We start from the raw sequence: 18,699 nt of genomic DNA, 5'->3' as shown, positions 1-18,699 counted from the left end.
CTGTTGAGATAATATCTTCTGCTCAAAGCAGGATTTTACTGTAAAACATCTGTAGTTGGCATTTGAGACGTCTCTTCTAATCCACATTGTTTCCTTCACTTTTCAGAGGAGCAGAACAGCAGTGAGGGGGTGTCCAGTGAGCCAGGTGAGACATCGCTATAAATCTCAGACTTACAGCAACAGATTAAGCACCCTGTTTAAAGTGTGTTCTCACCCTGTCTCCCTAATGCTTGTGTGTCAGTACACACTGTACCGCTGAAGACGTGATGAAAATGATTACCTTGTGCTATGCTATAACACCTCATCTGGTAATGTGCTCATCAGCTTGTCTTTCACCTCATTCAGGAGAGCAGCAGGGAGACTAAAGAGAGACGGGAGCAGTGAGATGCAGGTAATGGAAATATGAGTTCAGGCAATGTTAAGACAGTGTCATATGATTTTTTTTTAACTGGCTTATGGTGAAAGGATGGTATTCGTCCTTGTCAAGGTGAATTTTACGACTCATATATGGTCAAATATCTTCTATCCAATGTGAGGTGCGCTGAGATTAAAAACAACATGATCATAGGGGGTATTCTGTCATTTTCTCATATCTGGACAGGATAGTTTTGTCAATAAGGTGTTGTCTTTCACAAATGAAGTCAAAATAGCATTGAATAGCTATTTTTTTGGTTACAGAGAAGAGCTTCTTAAACAGGTTGAGTTAAGATTTGATGTCTGTTTAAGACCAGACTTTTCAGACTTTAGAAACGACCTTGTGAGAATTGAAAACCGAGACCTTTAAGGCCAAAACACTTCAGCATCAGTCGTCGAACATTAAATACAACAGCTGACTCTGTTACCTTGTATTCAGCCAACACCTTTAAGAGCTGTTCTATTGTCAATATTTCTGGTCCTAAAACAACCCACATTGTTAAATTTCTACCTGTTAACTGCATGAACATCACAGCTCCTGCAGCGGCCCTTATTTATAGCGCTTCAACAGATCTACGCCTCTGCGTTTTACAGCAGCGCTCTCTCTCATCAGAAGTATTTGTAAAATGGATAATTAGAGATCAGTTGCTATGCTGAGAAATACTCCGAGCTGTACAAGCCACATTAGCGTCTTTGAAGAATGATTTTGCTTTATGATGGTGAGAAATCCACTTTAAGTAGTGAGTATCCACACAGAATATTAAGCTGAGGTCTGAATTTGGCTGGAAGAAAAATTCCAGTGGTAAACATTTATTTTCACGTTTTGTACGATTTATTTTAGCAGGTTAAGAGGAATTAAATGTTGAAATTCAGGTTAAATCCCTCTAAATGGTAAAACAGTGCCCCCTGCTGATATAAATTGGTGCCTGCCCTGCCTCTTTGTTAGTGAGGTATAAAATAAAGCACAATTATAGTACGTTAAGGCTCTACATGCAGAAAACAACTGGAAACTGAAGGTTTTTCCTCTGCTTTCAGGAGATAATATCACTGTTTAAACAAATTTTTCAAGTGATTATTGAAAATAAACGTCTACAGTAGGTAAAAGCCTGTTTGGCTGCATGTGGACTGCAGTACTACACTGTCTTTGGGTGTTTGGGGCAGGACTTTCTGCAGTTTCTGGCTTCAGGTTTGACACCATTTAACCAGTGTCAGGTATCCAAATAGTATGGGGTTTGCTGTGAAGTTATTTCTGTTACTTCAGCTGTCTTTAAGTGAACGTGAAGATCGTGTTCTAGCCTGCAGCCTCCAACCATTTTAAGTGACGTTTTGATATAAGCTGATTTTAAGTAAGAAATGGACACGGGTAATTTCCCGCCCGACCCTTTATGGACTGTTTTAAATGTTCTCTTTGCTTTCATAACAGACTGAACAGGTGAGGTGGTGTAGAAATGCTGAACTTCCCAACTTTGCTCCTCCTTTTTCCAACATAATCGGGTGCTCATCATGATCGGATGAAAGTTATTTGAAAACCATTTGACTAGTAATCTATATAACATCAGAGGCTGATTTAAATTGGCTGAGACATGCAGAGGAGACACAATGAAGACCAAAAAGTTGGCAGTCCTGCTGCCCATATGCTGTTCAATCACCTCCCAGCATTTTCTCACCCTTCACTTCCAGATGCTAAGCGCACAAACAACCCCAAATACGAATAACTTAAAGGGATTTAGTTTTTTTTAAACCTTTCTGGCATAAAATACGTTCATCTACTCACCGATAACAGTTTGGTGAAAGTCGGCGTCCTTCTGAAGATATTTAGATCACTGGAGATCAGCATATATCCATATAACGGGAGAGAACAGGGCAGAGACAATACAGCCTCTAAATAAGGCATTATCTGTCTTACTTACTTACATACTTTAACACCAATGAATGAATGAACGCGTACAATTGCATTGTTAGCTCAGAGCTGCCGTGTTGTTGTTATTGGGGGCTTTCTACACATGCGTCTACTGGGATGACGTCATCGATGCAGCACAGCTCATTCCCTCCGTTCTCTGTGACAATCGGCTAACTTCACACGGAGTTTGCTGCTGCTAGTTTTGTTTAACATGGCAGGATATTTATCAGATTTAGACGACGACTTTGAGTACGATGGACGTCCTTAAGTGAGCTGTGCTTTGAACCTGTTAACATTTGCTAACAGCGACGATCTTGCATGACAGGTGTGATAAATTCAAAGAAATAGAAATGCTTTAGTGATGTCTCCTGCGCTGCCTGTGTGAGATGATGGATGACGGGGTCATTCATTATATGTTAATTGAGGAAATCGGGCTTTATAGAGAATTATAGTACATATTTTCAATGTACAAATTGAATCCTTTTCCAAGCCCTGAACATTGCTGCATAGTGTGTGACTTCATAGTGTGTTCTAGAAAATGTCCTAATTAAACGGCTCTTTCTGCTTCAGCATTCATGCGATCCACCAGCCGGCTCATATTTCCTCCAAACTGAAAGCTTGTTGGTTCAGTGCCTCCTTCTATGGGGTATTGTGTTTGGAGCGGAGCTGTGGGAACAACAGAAAAACCTTTTTGTGCTCCTCGCTGGAACTTTTCTGTGGAAAAAGTTCCTGACTCATGTTTTTATTGCGCTCGGTCTGCCAGCAAAATGGGCAGAGCCAGATTTATCTGTGGACTTGGTGCCAGATGTGAGCTCGGACCATAAAGTTGAACATTATTTCGACATTTAAAACGTAAAAACATCTTGTTAATATTCTATGTTTTGTAAAGCAGATTGTTTTCTGTTCTGTCGACCAGGATTCCTTCAGTTTTCTCCAACATTTTCTCCTTGCTTCTCCTTTCCAATCTGGTTTGCCATATGTTCCATCCTCACTGCAGGCGACATCCAGACCACTGACCTCCTGCATCTCTCCTTTGCCATCTGCTCCCTGCCTTGGCCTTTTTGGTTTGGGGCCTAATGTTAAATCATTCAACACATGTCTGAACACGCCTGCTTATGTTCTAAATATATGTGCTTCAAAGCAAACATATTGTCCGACAGTCTTCTGGAGACACATGGATGATTCAGATTTTGAGCTCAATTAACACTTAATGATCATGTCTGTGATCCTTGTTTTGGTTTTAGGTTCTAATACCTTTAATGATCTGAGCTAAAGATTGTAATAGATATTACAAATCTGTTGTCATGGCACCCAATATTAGGTCCTCACTCACCATTTTGCATCCTAATATGTTCCTGTAATCATGACATTGTGCATGCATGGCTTTATCTTCAGTTAAAGGTTGGACTATTATTCAGAAAATGATCGTCATTCATCTTGAAGAAGATATGAAACGAGCGATTGAATTTACGAACAGGAGGAAAATATTTGGGGTTATGTGGGGTTATTTTCCCATAGATTTTGGTAAAATCCAGAGGAAAATCAACAGGTTTTTACCTAATTTGTTGACACCTTCTATGATGCATTAGCCTCAGAGTAGCAACTATCCAGCTCACTGGCTAGATGTCAGAGTTGGCAGAACACGGGCTGTCGTCTCAAACTGCAGCGGAACAATGAGAACAAGAAAAACTGCACTGATTTAGTCAACAGTGAAGCTGAAATGTAGCAACACACCCGCTCAGAGAATCAGATTTACGCTCGGTGGAGTGAAGGTTCAAGTTAACCATCCTGTAATGTGAACCTTTGTTCCTTTTTAGGTTTCAAATTTCAAAGTTTCAGAAGTAAGAACACTCAATAAATAGTTATTTCTTTCTTTGCAGAGCTGTAGTGATAAAAGTTCAGGATCACCGCAAACACCTGCCTCATTTTGCACCTGATAGTTACTGGGATGCATGTACACACCAACACACCGACATCTGTCAGCCTGGGTGTGGTGCAGACTCGTCCCCGGTGTTTCAAACAGAAAGCAGCTCATTTTCCTGAGATGTGAAGCCTCCTTTCAGTTATTTATTTGCATGGCTTATGCAGACGGCGCTCTGCATATGAATAGTTTTTGAGAAAATTTGAAACTCTGAAAACTATTTGGAAAATTTACTAAACATGTTGTCATTTTTTAGCTAGATGACTTCCAGAGCAACACATATGTTTTAAGATAAGTTGCTCTTATGAAACAACTCTTTATGGTTTGTGCTTTATTTAGCATTCTAAGCTAAAGAGGTGTTGATCACAGTAAATATTAGATCAGTTTAACATAACCAGGTCAGTGTTTGAAAGTAATTTCTTTTTAAATCGACACACTGAACCTTTATCTACTAACTGGATATGATGGAATACATCCAGTGCTTGATGTCAACCTGCCACTTTCAGATGTTTCAGATGTTTTTCCTAAGATTTAGCACCTGTACTGGGTGGTGGGTGACTTACGGTCCGTTTGAGCTGTGGTCTGCTTTCGTTAGCAAAACAAATCATCTGCCTGTCTTTTAACAGCAGCCTCTCCTCCAGACTTTAACCTCAGCCGTGGCTACTTCCTGTCGAGCGGCCCCAGACTTGGCGCTGGTCCTCGTGCTCGGGTCACGGTTAATCCAAATTCCAGCCCTTCTCAGTGGACTCCCAACAAGCGTGTGTTTGTTTATTTGTGGGTTAATTTACAGTTGAGTGCAATCCATGGATTAGAGAAACTAGAGCAGCACAAATATTATTTATGTGTGTCTGAAAGGGACAAAGAGAGCTACAGCGCCCCCACCCACCCCCACGCTGAGTGCGTTTACTTCAACAGTAACTTAAAAAAAAAAAAGAACACCCAAGACTCCCACCTGCCCTGATTAGCATGGACCAGCTCTGGATGAGCTCCTGGTATGCTCGCCACCCCTGAACGCTCACTAACACCCCCCCAACACTAAAATCCCCTCCTGTGCTATTGATGCAACAATGAGCCAAAGAGGCTTATCAGCTGCCAGCCACTCCTGGAGCTCTGCTGAAACCCTGTGGTGCGTTTGTTTTGCTGTGCGATGACTCGATCTGCTTCAGAATATGTATTTTATCCCGAGTTCATTGTCTTTCTCTGATTAGCTGTGAAGGAAGGGGCACATTTTCTTTGTCAGAGGATGACATCCTCGGCTCATTGAAAGCCTGCATGCAGTGCGTTCTTGAACGGGAATACACTGTGAAAGAAGGAGATCCTGTTCTTAAGGTTGATCATTTTGTTGTGCCTGAGCTAAAGCAAAAGGCTGCTACACCAGCTTGTTTATCCACGTTTAAAAGATGCGCTCACACTTCACCTTCTTAATCAAACTTCCATTTGGTTTCCTGTATCAGGCTATTAAATCACAATTACATCCCTGCTGTGGCACTTTGCTAATGGACTGTGATGTATTCGGATGCATGAGCTCAGCAGAGAGCCTCTCAAATCGTTCTTGTGTGAGGGATAGAGGGGGAGGAGATAAAGAAAAGACAATCACAACTCCAGACACTCAAAAATGCATGTGGAAAATCATTTCAGTGGTTGATTACGGGGGGAAATATTCTCCACACACCCCTACTTTGTGTGCAAGAACTCTTTAAGGGTCCTTCATGAGCTGATGGAGCACTGGGTGGGGGTGGAGCATGATTAACATAACTTTTAGAAAGATGATCAACCTCCTGCCAAGGTCAGATTTGTGCTGCTCCGATGTATTTGTGAGCTCAGAACGCACTTATTCATGAACACAACAGCTTAGTTTTATTGTGAATCATTTTTAAACGCCCGTAATGATTCCAAAACATTTAAAAAGTTAACCTCCTTTTGTGTGATAATAGGATCTCTCAGCTCAGTTCTTAACAAAAAGTGACTTTTGTGATCCTCAGAAGGTTGAATCCTGATGAATTCCAGCATCATCAGATCAACATTTAAACTGCTCGATCATCCAATATCATGTTTGGATTTGTGATCTAATACCAGAGATAAGTGCAAAGTTATTAGTTTTTAGCAAATAAGTACAAGTCATCCAATCAATATGACCACATTGGTTGTGCATACACTTAAATACAACCCAAGTTACAGGAGGGAAATGCGACTCGTTTCCACATGGAAGCAGATATCTTGATCCAGAAGCCACAAAGTCCTCATGAGGTGGAATGAGGGCGACTCAGTGTGTGGATGCAAAACAATTTTTTCCAGCTAAACTCAGACAAAACTGAAATCATTGTCTGTGGCCCACAGAAACAAAGAGAAAGTGTTATCAGTCACCTTGAGACTCTCTCTCTAAAACCTAACTATCAAGTTAGAAATCTTGGGGTAATATTGGACTCGGACCTGAACTTTAACAGCCACATTAAATCTGTAACATCAGCAGCTTTTTACCATCTAAAAAACATTGCCAGAATCAAAGGAATAGTGTCTAAACCAGACTTAGAAAGACTAATCCATGCGTTTGTCTCCAGCAGGTTAGACTGCTGTAACGGCCTGCTCACTGGGCTCTAAACGGGCTGTAAGACAGCTGCTGTACATCCAGAACGCTGCTGCTCGAGTCCTGACCAGAACCAGGAAATACGACCATATTAGTCCAGTGCTCAGGTCTCTGCACTGGCTTCCTGTCGCTCAGAGAATAGACTTTAAAACAGCTCTGCTTGTGTACAAGTCTCTTCACGGTCAAGCGCCAAAGTACATCTCTGACATGTTAGAGCCATATGAACCAACTCGGGCTCTGAGAACCTCAGGGAGGGGTCTCCTGCCTCAGGGAGGGGTCTGCTGCCTCAGGGAGGGGTTTCTTGCCCCAGGGAGGGGTCTCCTGCCCCAGGGAGGGGTCTGCTGCCTCAGGGAGGGGTTTCTTGCCCCAGGGAGGGGTCTGCTGCCTCAGGGAGGGGTCTCCTGCCTCAGGGAGGGGACTGCTGCCTCAGGGAGGGGTTTCTTACCCCAGGGAGGGGTCTGCTGCCTCAGGGAGGGGTCTCCTGCCTCAGGAAGGGGACTGCTGCCTCAGGGAGGGGTTTCTTGCCCCAGGGAGGGGGTCTCCTGCCTCAGGGAGGGGTCTCCTGCCTCAGGGAGGGGTCTCCTGCTGGTGCCCAGAGTCAGGACTAAACAAGCTGAGGCTGCGTCTCAGTTTTATGCTCCTAAAATCTGGAACAGTCTTCCAGAAGATGTGAGACAGGCCTCAACTTTGACAATGTTTAAATCCAGGCTGAAAACAGTTCTATTTAGCTGTGCATATGACACCTGAAAGTATTTTATCTGCACGCTTCACTTTTAAATTAATTAATTAATGATTATTTTTTTATATTTTTATTTTTCCCCCTCTTCTTTGATTGCCTTTAACTGTGTTTTAATTTTTATCTTTTAAATGCCTTGTCTTTATGTAAAGCACATTGAGTTGCCTGTGGTATGAAATGCGCTGTATAAATAAAGATGCCTTGCCTTGACTAAAAGCATTCAGAGGTGCGAGTTCAAGGCCGACATGTGACAAAAGGCTTTTTCACTTCTCATTGTTGGACAGGTGTGTTTTAACAGTTTTTATACAAGGCAGTCTGAGATTCAACACATTTTTAGAATAATATTTGAGCTCCCTCTGTGAACCTGGAGATCAGGATTACAAAGCCAGCAAGGACTGGGATTTAATTTGAACATATTTAGACCAAACTTTGAACATTACCTTCGTCAACGCCAAAACGAGGCTGGAACTCGGCTAACAGGCCGCAGCAGGGGGTAAGAAAATGTTCATAAATGATATTGCTAATATGGGATGTCATACAGCTTCATGTCAAAAGAGGCGAACTATCCCTTTAAGTCAGTATCTGTACAAATTTAATTTGCGGAATGCACCTGTTAATACTCGTCATGACTAGTTGACATCTAAACTTCAGCTTAAATGCAGACCAAAAGAAGTGCCGCTGCTCGTTTTCTCCAGAAAATCTGAAACTTCATATATGGGTGTGTCAAAATATTGCATTATATTATCTCGATTGCGCAACAACTCTTCACCATTTTTTAACTCGTTTTCTGTGTTTTTCAGCCGATCAAACAGTCCACGAACGCCGAGTCGCCGTCTTTCTGCCTCAGTGGGCATAAACCAAACAACAGACGCGTCACATCACAAACACATTTTCAAAAGATGATTCAATAGCCCACTGACCTCTGCCTGTGAAATCATACCACACATATGCGACACTTGAACTGGACCATTTCATATTGAGCTTAAAGTGTGTTGTGATGCAAGTTTAAAGGGACACTTGCATCACAACACAGAGGGACAACTACTGGATGAGGGTAAGGAATGATGATGGTAAAAAACAGCCTTTCATGCTCCTACAAAGCATCATGTGATGTGATGAGGTGAGGAAGGTTTGTCTCTGTTTGTTGTATACAGCTGATATTGGACCTGACACAGATTTGAAAACGAGTCTTAAAGGAATAATTCGCCTCTTTTGACATGAAGCTGTATGACATCCCATATTAGCAACATCATTTATGAACATTTTCTTACCCCCTGCTGCGTCCTGTGAGCCGAGTTCCAGCTGAGTTTTGGCGTTGATGAAGGTAGTCCGGCTAGTTTTTTGCTTCTCAAAACAATATGCGTTCAAAAGAGTAATACATTTGCATCACAAAATCGTTCTCCAGGAAAAAGTCAGACCTCACAATCGCTTGGCCCTATTTTCTCTCCCTTCGTATCGCGTACTATCCCTTTAAGGCTAATAAGAGGCTATTAAATCAGCTCGATGGAAGTCGTGTTTGCGATGTGTTCAAGTGCTATTTTATTTGTTCAGAAGCTTGAAATGAGGAGACACAGCAGGGGGCCTCTCGTCATCGCTAGCTCACCGTATACATTTGGTGTCTAAGAGTCCATGTTTGGTGGCCTAAGATGCTCAAAGAAACACACGCAGAAACCTCTGGAGTCCCGCTGAGAGTGGAGATTAGAGGTGAGTCCATAAGGCTGTGCAGGCTTGGCTTATCAGCTGCCTGCAGCCTACTCGCTCTTCACCTATCAGTCATCTCTGAGCAGCGCCGCAGATTGAGGATGGATCACAGACGGAAGAAGTCACGGCAACACTATTATTAGAACCGTCCTCAGAAACATTGACATGCAAGCTGCAGCTCCGGAGAGCAGCCGGCAGCCTGCTGAGCTCAGAGTGCGTCTGACTGTAGCCTCGGACTCCGTTTGCAGTGAAATGAGAGACTTGGAGCGCTCCTTTCTGTGTGCGAGGAGACGCCTCTGATGGGAGAGCCAGAGAAAAGAAGCGCGGAAAGTCGCTGAGAAAAAAAAATCAAGGCTCTTCTTTTAACACGGGGACACAAAGAAGTGAAGCGGCTTCTTTTAAAGCAGCAGTTCAAATAAAAGTGAATTCACCAGATATTTGCACACACAAGCCATTCACGTAGCATCTCTTCTTTGCAAAGACGACTTGGGAAAGCAGCATAATCACCTTGTTCATTAAGAAAGTGCACGTTAGACGCCTCAGAGATATTAGAGGCACTTTGAGATGAGCGCTTGTAATGAAGCACTTGGCTCAGAGATATTTTTCCTGCCTGATGAGTGAAATGAAGACTCTTAGCCTTGTAAAAAAAACGTGTCTGAGTACCTCCTAACACAGGAATCCGGCACAGCTGCCAGTTTTCTCCCTGAAGTGCTCCACAGCCAAAAGCAATTAAAACACGATGAGGTTAAGAACGAGTCGAGGTGGAGCCCCAAAAACAAGGGGATGACTGTACCTCCGCTAACAGTTTGCCTGTTTGGAGGCAAACTCTTGGGAAGGGCCCCAAACATCTGGAAAGTTATACGGTTGATTAGCAAAACAAAGAAAAAAGCGGATTAATAAAGACTCTGCTGACACATCCAGAGTAAGCAACACAGTAAATGTGGGTGTATATTGTCTCGCTTATCATCAGCAATGCTTTGTAAACACGATGATCATTACATACGACACCTGGAGGAAGTTAAAGTCCCCATCCTGCGACGGCTGGAGCGGTGTTCGTCTTCTCTCTGGCTTGTTTCTGCGGTGTCTGAGCAGACCAAGTGCAATTTACTGAGTTCACATTGTTGCATTTCTGGCAACTGAACTCATTACATTTTAAACAGTTATCTCTCTGTTCCATTTGCAGCTGCCAGCATGTGAAATTGCTTTGCGTTGCTTTAATGTCGGACATTAAAAGAAGTCCCCGAAGAGATGGCTTAATAGTTCCATTAAATGACAAATGCCTTCTCTGTGCTCCTTACTGTGTGTCCCTGGGTGAGTAGTTGTGCTATAATTTACTGTACGTGTTTCCACGTCTGAACTCCAGCCTCAGCCTGTAGCAGCAGTTGCTGTTATGATGTTTACTGCCGACTGTTTTCAGTCTTTATCCCCATTTGAATTTTTTTCTGAGAACAAAATCTTTAATTCAAAGGTATAGTTCGCCTCTTTTGACATGAAGCTGTATGACATCCCATATTAGCAACATCATTTATGAACATTTTCTTACCTCCTGCTGCGTCCTGTGAGCCCAGTTTTGGCGTTGATGAAGGTAGTCCGGCTAGTTGGCTTGGGTTTAAAAAATAAAGCATTTTGTTTCTCAAAACAATATGCGTTCAAAAGAGAAATACATTTGCATCACAAAATCATTCTCCAGAAAAAGTCAGACCTCACAATCGCTTGGCGCTATTTTCTCTCCCTTCGTATCACTGCCTGCTGCACCTGTTATGGTGTTTCCTGCTCGGTCTGCACTTCGGTCTGCACGGTCTGCACAGCAGGCAGTGATACGAAGGGAGAGAAAATAGGGCCAAGCGATTGTGAGGTCTGACTTTTTTTTTAATCTTTTAATTTTTTTAAATTTATATCGCGCCAAATACAACAAATGTCATCTCAAGGCACTTAGATGATAAAGTCCAATTCAAGCCAATTGGAATTCAATTAATTGTAATCATAATTATTTATAAAATAATCCAATTCGTTCATATAGAGCCAATTCAAAAACATTTTCCTAGCTAAGGAAACCAACAGATGGCACCGAAACTTGTCTTCAGTCCAATCTCCCGTCCTGAGCGTGCCTGGTGAACGATTTTGTGACGCAACTGTATTACTCTTTTGAATGCATATTGTTTTGAGAAGCAAAACAATATTTTATTTTTGTGGCCCCAGCCAACTAGCCGGACTACCTTCATCAACACCAAAACTCGGCTGGAACTCGGCTCACAGGACACAGCAGGGGGTAAGAAAATGTTCATAAATGATGTTGCTAATATGGGATGTCATACAGCTTCATGTCAAAAGAGGCGAACTATCCCTTTAACAAAACAAAGAAAGATTGGACTCGGTGAGTTCAAGTCTGAGCTGCCAGTTTTGTTTCTAAATAGTCTATAGGTGAACTTTCCCGCCTTCCGGGGTGAAAATGTTCACAGATTGCATCTGAAACTTTCACGCCTGGGCTGAAAACCTCTGGCTTTTGGCTTGTGACGTCGGGATATTCGTGGAGCTAATTGCAGCGCTAACCTCGTTAAAGGCACTTTTTACATGTTTGCACATCACTGAACTTTTACTCCTCGACTACATTAAAGTCAGAATGCAGGACTGAGTTCACTGCAACATAAATCCACCACAGAACCGGCCGCCAGCATCCCTGAAACAAGGAGTCAGACACCACCTACATATACGAAGCTGCCTCATTGGCTGCTGCTGTACGTTGCTGGTATGAATATGCAGCTTTGCAATACTGATCTGTTTGTAAACTAATCACAATACAAAGACCCAGAGATGGGGACTCAAGTCATTGTGACTTGGATTCAAGTCGACTCGAGTCGCTGTTTTGATGACTTGTGACTTGACTTGACATAAAATAAAAGACTTGAGACTCGACTCGGACTTGGAAGTTAAAGACTTGGCACTTGATTTGACTTGAGACACGATGACTTGAATAACTTGAGTGTTAAGCATCTAGGATAACTTCGAACTTTGTTTGTCATTTGAAGATCCATTCTGACCAGGAAGTGCTTGTCAAATTAGCTAATATTATCCGGTTAGCCAGTGGGTAGTTAGCTAACGTTAGCTTGATATGATACGGGGTGGACAGGTTGGACACATTGGCCAATGATGTTTACTGACAGCTACTTATATCTCGTCTTTTCACTTTATTAAGATCAGATTCTGCAGGTAAAATTGCAATAATAAGGTGACTTGACTTGACTTGCCCAAGAAAAAATTACTTGGGACTTACTTGAGACTTGAAAGCTAAGACCTGAGACTTGCACATGTGTGACTTGGTCCCATCTCTGCAAAGAGCTTTAAAATCAGTTTGAACTCCCTACATTCACTTTGTTGTAAAATCTCTGTGTTATAAAGATGAGATACAGTATTGGACATCATACGGGGTGTTTTTGGAGTAACATTCAGTTTCTGCACAGCCTCGGCTTTGTGTGCGTCACCCGCTCTCTGCATGTTTTTGTGGTGCGTTACTGTGCAGCATTCCCTCGTCACATGTTTCCACATTCATCACAACAAGCATGAAAACACGAGCATACAGAGAAAGGTATAAAGCCAGCGTCTGCGACGGTATGGGGGTGCGTCAGTGTCCATGGCACGGATGACTTCATGTGTGAAGCTACCAGTGCACATCTGCCTCCTGCTGAAAATGTCTGGAGCATTATGAAGGGGAGAATCGGACAACAACAACCACGGACTGTCGAGCAGCTGAAATCTGGTTTTCAGGAAGAATGGACACAGATTCCTCTGAAAAACCGCAACAATTAGTCTGCTCAGTTCCCCAAACCATTAAAAAGTGTCATTAAAGGAAGCTGATGGAACGCGATGGGAAACGGGAAGCACAAAACTCTTGAATCATTTCATGTCGGAGCGCCGTCTGTTCTGAACCAACATGTCATCTTAATCTGCTTTAGACGCGTCTAAAGTCTTTAATAACTCATTGATTTTTCTTTTTAATAGTCATTTAAAAGTCTTCCAGAGGTTCCCACCGAGCTCAAATTGTGAAAATGAAGCCACATTACAGGACTCAGCATGGCTGCTTCCTCCTTTCACATCCTCCTCCTGTATTGGATGACAGCAGGTCGGCCACATCCTGCATGGATGAATGTCATATGATCAATATTTGTTCATGAAGAAGAACTAAACTCTAAACTAACCCATTTATTTAAGGACGAGACCAATCTGTATGTCAGTTGATAATAATAATTAGAAAAGCATTTTCTAATACTGCATTGGTCCCCAGTAAAATACTGATTGAAAGATTGTATTTTATAATTAAACTGTTTGACTTGAGGGATGGTGTGAGGGGGGGGTGTGCATGAACTGAGCTCATATCCTCTCAGATCCTTAACAGCTGGCCCCCCACCTATTCTCCCCCTCGGCCCTCTCTTTCCTCCCAGCCGCTCCGACGCTGGAGGAGTTCAAAGGAAACGCAGAGGAAAAGGAAGAAGTAGGGAAATAAGAAAAATCCAGGGAGTGGAAGGAGCTCTTTAAACATCCTGGAAACCAACTTCCTTTTAAAATGCAATCGATGACATCTGCCTCGTAACCTCAGATCTCCTGATAGGAATGCACACATTACTGAACCCTCTCTCTCTCTCTCTCTCTCTCTCTCTCTCTCTCTCTCTCTCTCTCTCTCTCTCTCTCTCTCTCTCTCTCTCTCTCTCTCTCTCTCTCTCTCTCTCTCTCTCTCTCTCTCTATATATATATATCTCTATATATATATATATATATATATATATATAAAAAATCTTAGACAGCTTGGCTTTATTATTTCTTTGCTTTTTACACCCCGGCTTTCCTCCACTTTTCCTTAAACTGAATTGAATAATTTCAATGAATTAGCCTAACATGAAAGTGAGCATTAAAATGTCGTTAAAAGTTAGTTTTTTATAGCTTGCACTTATTGATTTCTATTCGATTCCCTGACTTTTCATTCAAATGTAGCAAATATGAAGCGAATTCTGAGAAAATCGGCTCTTTAAAGTGCTCATCTGTATTTGATTATCACAGGATTTTAGAAAGTCGTAGAATTTATTTTGGAGCTTTCTGGGCTTTGCTCGAACGGGACTGAAAAGCTTTACCCAGCTGCTCCGGGGCTGAAACATTATGCATGATGGTAGAGGGGCTGTTATTCGCCCACCCAGACTTTATTTTCCTCGCACCTTCGCTGAGCATAAACCCGTTTGTGATTTTTACGACTAATACCAGGACATTAATCCCTTCGTACTCTGCCATTCTGCTTCATAAATGAGACTAATTACCCCAGATGCATCCCGTCCTTCTCATTTGTCCCTGATGAAAATGCACTTGGGGTTCATTAGCAAACTGAAAAGCATCAAATTGCTTCTTGAGCTCTTATCTGCACCTTGGTATGAAATGTATGGTATCCAGTACAGTTGGCGGACGTGCTGTATGAGGGATTCTACCTTATGTTTAACACCCGGACTTTAAAGCTTGTCAGGTTTAATGCAAGACTGACACTTTTTGTGACTGTTTGCATCATTAATAAGACAGCTGCCTCATTTCATAACATCTTAATTCAGCCCCTCCTCACCCACTGCTGTGGTTTTGGTAAGACGGTTTCTCGTCGGGCCGACTGCTTTGATCTCGGTCCAGGTTTGACATGTTGCGTTATTATCTTTTCTGTGTTTTCCTCTGGCTTCCTACACACTGTGAAAGTCAGAAGACGACAGCGGGAGTCTATCCAGAGGCTTACGGCGAGCAAAGTCGCTGCTGGATGCCGCTTTCAAGTGATTCCCAATGGAGTGGCGACTATCAGAATCGCTGACATGTTGAAGACGTATGATGCAGGGAACAGAGTCTTTAAAAGAATCTAATTGGTTTGCTGGAGACACGTAGCAGGTCTGATTGTCATTCATTAAAAAAAAAAGTCTAAGCCCCTCCAATGATGACTCAGCTGTTTATATTCTCCAACGTGTCAGCAAATACCCTGAAAACCTCAAACCCAACAACACAATAGGTCATCTTTCATTTTCTTTTACTTTGGTGTGGACAAAAATTGCAATAATGCTGAATAATTTGGCACCTTTTCTGTCCAGCAAACAAGTGAAGTGCCGGGTTAAAACTAATGGTTCAGATGACCTTTTTTCATCCTCGAATCATTCAGTTAAACACTACTTCAAAAGGAAAAGAAGAAGAAGAAGAAACCAAACGTACAATTCCCTTCATATTACCCATTTCTTTAGAATCAAATGACAGAGTCTGCTGTAATGTTTTTATCATTAAAAGGTGCCACAGTAATTAAGAATTTGTTCTTCGTAACTTGTCTCGATAAATAAAGGATAAATTGGAGACAAAGACAAAAAAAAAAGGTTACTAAAGTGTTTATTGGTGACCCAGTAAAGAAGAATAAATGCTTTGCATTACATTCTGAGTTAAGTTGGTTCATTCATCGGCAGATATTCGGCACATTTAGATAAAACATGAAAGAATCAAATGATTCAGACAGAGTACAAAATCCAGCTTCCTAAAACCAGACCAACACATCCAGGGAATGCAGTCGGGAGTCATATCGCTCTGCATACATACCCCATATATACTCTCTCTATATATATATATATATATATATATATATATATATATTTCATTAGAGCAGAGCGGCAGTCTGGAAATGCTTTAAAGGGGAAGTTTTTTGTTTTTTTTTAAACCTGGACCTTATTTCTGGCATAAAATACGTTCATCTACTCACCGATAACAGTTTGGTGAAAGTCGGCGTCCTTCGGAAGATATTTAGATCACTGGAGATCGGCGTATATCCATATAACGGGAGAGAACAGGGCAGAGACAATACAGGCTCTAAATAAGGCATTATCTGTCTTTATTTCACCAATACTTTAAGATGAATGAATGAACGCGTACTATTGCACTGTTAGCTCAGAGCTGCCGTGTTGTTGTTGTCGGACGCCGACTTTCACCAAACTGTTATCAGTGAGTAGATGAACGTATTTTATGCCAGAAATAAGGTCCAGGTTTAAAAAAAACGAACTTCCCCTTTAAATCGTTTCCAGACTGCCGCTCTGCTCTAATAAAATCCTGATTTTATAACCACAGCCTCATCTGATGAAATCACCAACTACCTTCTAAAAGAAGTGCAAAAGGCAACCGATTGGTCACAGTTTGGAGCCCCACGAAGGTGCATTTAACCTTAAAAAGATTAGTTTGAAATATCACAGAAAGAAAGAATTTGATTGATTAATCATTAGGTTTTTTTAGATTCATCCAACATTGTTGCTTCTGTTTACTGGTGTCTAGTTTTTGGGCAAACAGTGCATTTGTTGGGGGGTGTTTCAAACTGTAAATGAATATACATAAGATCAATCAACATTCTTTAAAATTAGCAATGCATGTCCAAGTTTAAATGATCTGTAAACCATTTCATATACTGTTGCTTGTGGATGAGCTCCTAAATACTAGTTGAAAATGCTTTATGAGTAGATTGGCTTAGCAAACATGGAGCAGTTTAGCATCCAAATGCATCCAGTTAATACTTAAAAGGAGGAGAACCTCTGACATACGAGGATTGTATCCTGACCCTCATTATTGTGTGCCGGCAGGACAGAGTCAGCAGTTTGAAATGAAACTGAATAAAACATGTTGAAGTGATTTAATATGCTGCATATTGTTTGGGACCACTGACCAGTAATACCTGGGGTTCTTAGTCAGCATATAAAATTGTATCTTTTGTTCTCGTAAGCATGAAGGAAAATCAATAACAATATCACACACGATTGTTTTTGCACAGATGAATGCTTTGCAGAGCAGATAGGTCATATCTTTCTCCCTGTGCTGTTTACTTTGAGAGAAAGTGTACATTTAAGGGTTCTTTACATTCATTTTGCTCAAGGTTTACTACTTTAAAACCAATTACACACAACATTTTGACAACATCTTAAGTTATGGCTCAATAAAAATCCTGTTTTTTAAGCTAATGTTTTGGTGCACTTGAGGATTTATTGTATTTGGAGAAAATGATGTTCTTATTGGAGTAAATAAACCGTTTTAAAAGCAGGACACCTTTCTGTTTGGGCTCCGTTCGACAAAAATTAGATTACGATGAGGTTTAACTGATAATCGATGAAACAACAGAGCTGTGTGGGATAATGAAACGCCCGGGCTGGTCACGCTCGTACCAGTTAAGGTAACATGCTAACATCCTGGTGGGGAAACAGCTTCCCATCAATCACACCCGACAGGAAAACACAAACAAAGCAGGAGGAGACGTTCAAATGTTTTCACATTTCTTTCAAGCAAACAATCAGTGAGGCGACTAAATCCTTGACTTCTGCTCGCATCATTTGTCGTGTGTTAACGGGGGTTAAAATTGGCCTCTAAATCACATCTGCAGCTTTGATTTTAAGCCCAAATATGTCAGAATTTGTGTGCTCCGTCTTCCTTTGAGCAGATAATCGCTCCACACATACAGGATGTGCTGCAGCGAGGACGCCGTTCAGGATGAAGCGTGTAAAGTCACCATGTGTGTTTGGGAAAGCATCCTGCGCAGCAGGAGCAGCTTGACTACATTTTTCTCAATCTGAAATCCTGAACACAAGTGACCCGCTGGCAGAAAAAATTACAGCGAGTTGTTGTGACTTCACTTTCACCAAACTGAGGCAATTTTTCCACGCTGGCTGAGACCCAGAAATGTCATATCTGTGATGCGTTTTATGGGCGACTTATCTTATTCTGAAGCTCCAGACCTCGGTGGCTGCACTCTTTCTTTTTCTTCTTCTTCTTCCCCTCACTGCTTTAGATTTGCTTGTCAGATTGTGTGAACATGACGTCCTCCTCCTCTCCTGCACCCAGTTATTTCTGCACACTTTGCCCTCTGGTTATAACAGACAAAGTCATTGGAAAGACCCGAGGTGCTGTCCTGTTCTTGTGTTTTCATGTATGTGAGAACATGGACTGTTTTTGTATCCAACCCACGTATACGTCTTAGTGTGGCTCCACAGAGGAAAGCAGCTTTTTGGGCTTTTTCACAAGACATTTACAGTGTGATTTAGATTGATTGTTACGGTTTTAATGCTTTCAGGCCTGTGTGCTGTCATTGTTTGTCTGCTTATAACCTGCTGAAAAATGCCCCCAACTCTCATAAATAAGAACAAATGAGGGAAATGCTTACAGGTCCGTGTCTGCAGTGAAATACACTACCACACACTCTCTGAGACATCTTTGATGCAGTTATTCAGCTCCAAAAGTTAAGAGTCACAGTGGCCGAAGCACAGGCTCTAACTGGGGCCACACACTGGGCTGCGTTCACTGATGTGACTGCTGATATTAAAGCATCAATCGGCATGAAAAGGAGAGGAACTATGAGCTCACGTTCCTCTTTTTTCTTGCTCTGTCTTGGATTAAGCAAACTAAATGCTGCACTGGCTCCTTTT

The sequence above is a fragment of the Odontesthes bonariensis genome, chromosome 11 (genome assembly GCF_027942865.1).
Source record: "Odontesthes bonariensis isolate fOdoBon6 chromosome 11, fOdoBon6.hap1, whole genome shotgun sequence".
NCBI lineage: Eukaryota > Metazoa > Chordata > Actinopteri > Atheriniformes > Atherinopsidae > Odontesthes > Odontesthes bonariensis.
This window is presented reverse-complemented; position numbering follows the sequence as displayed.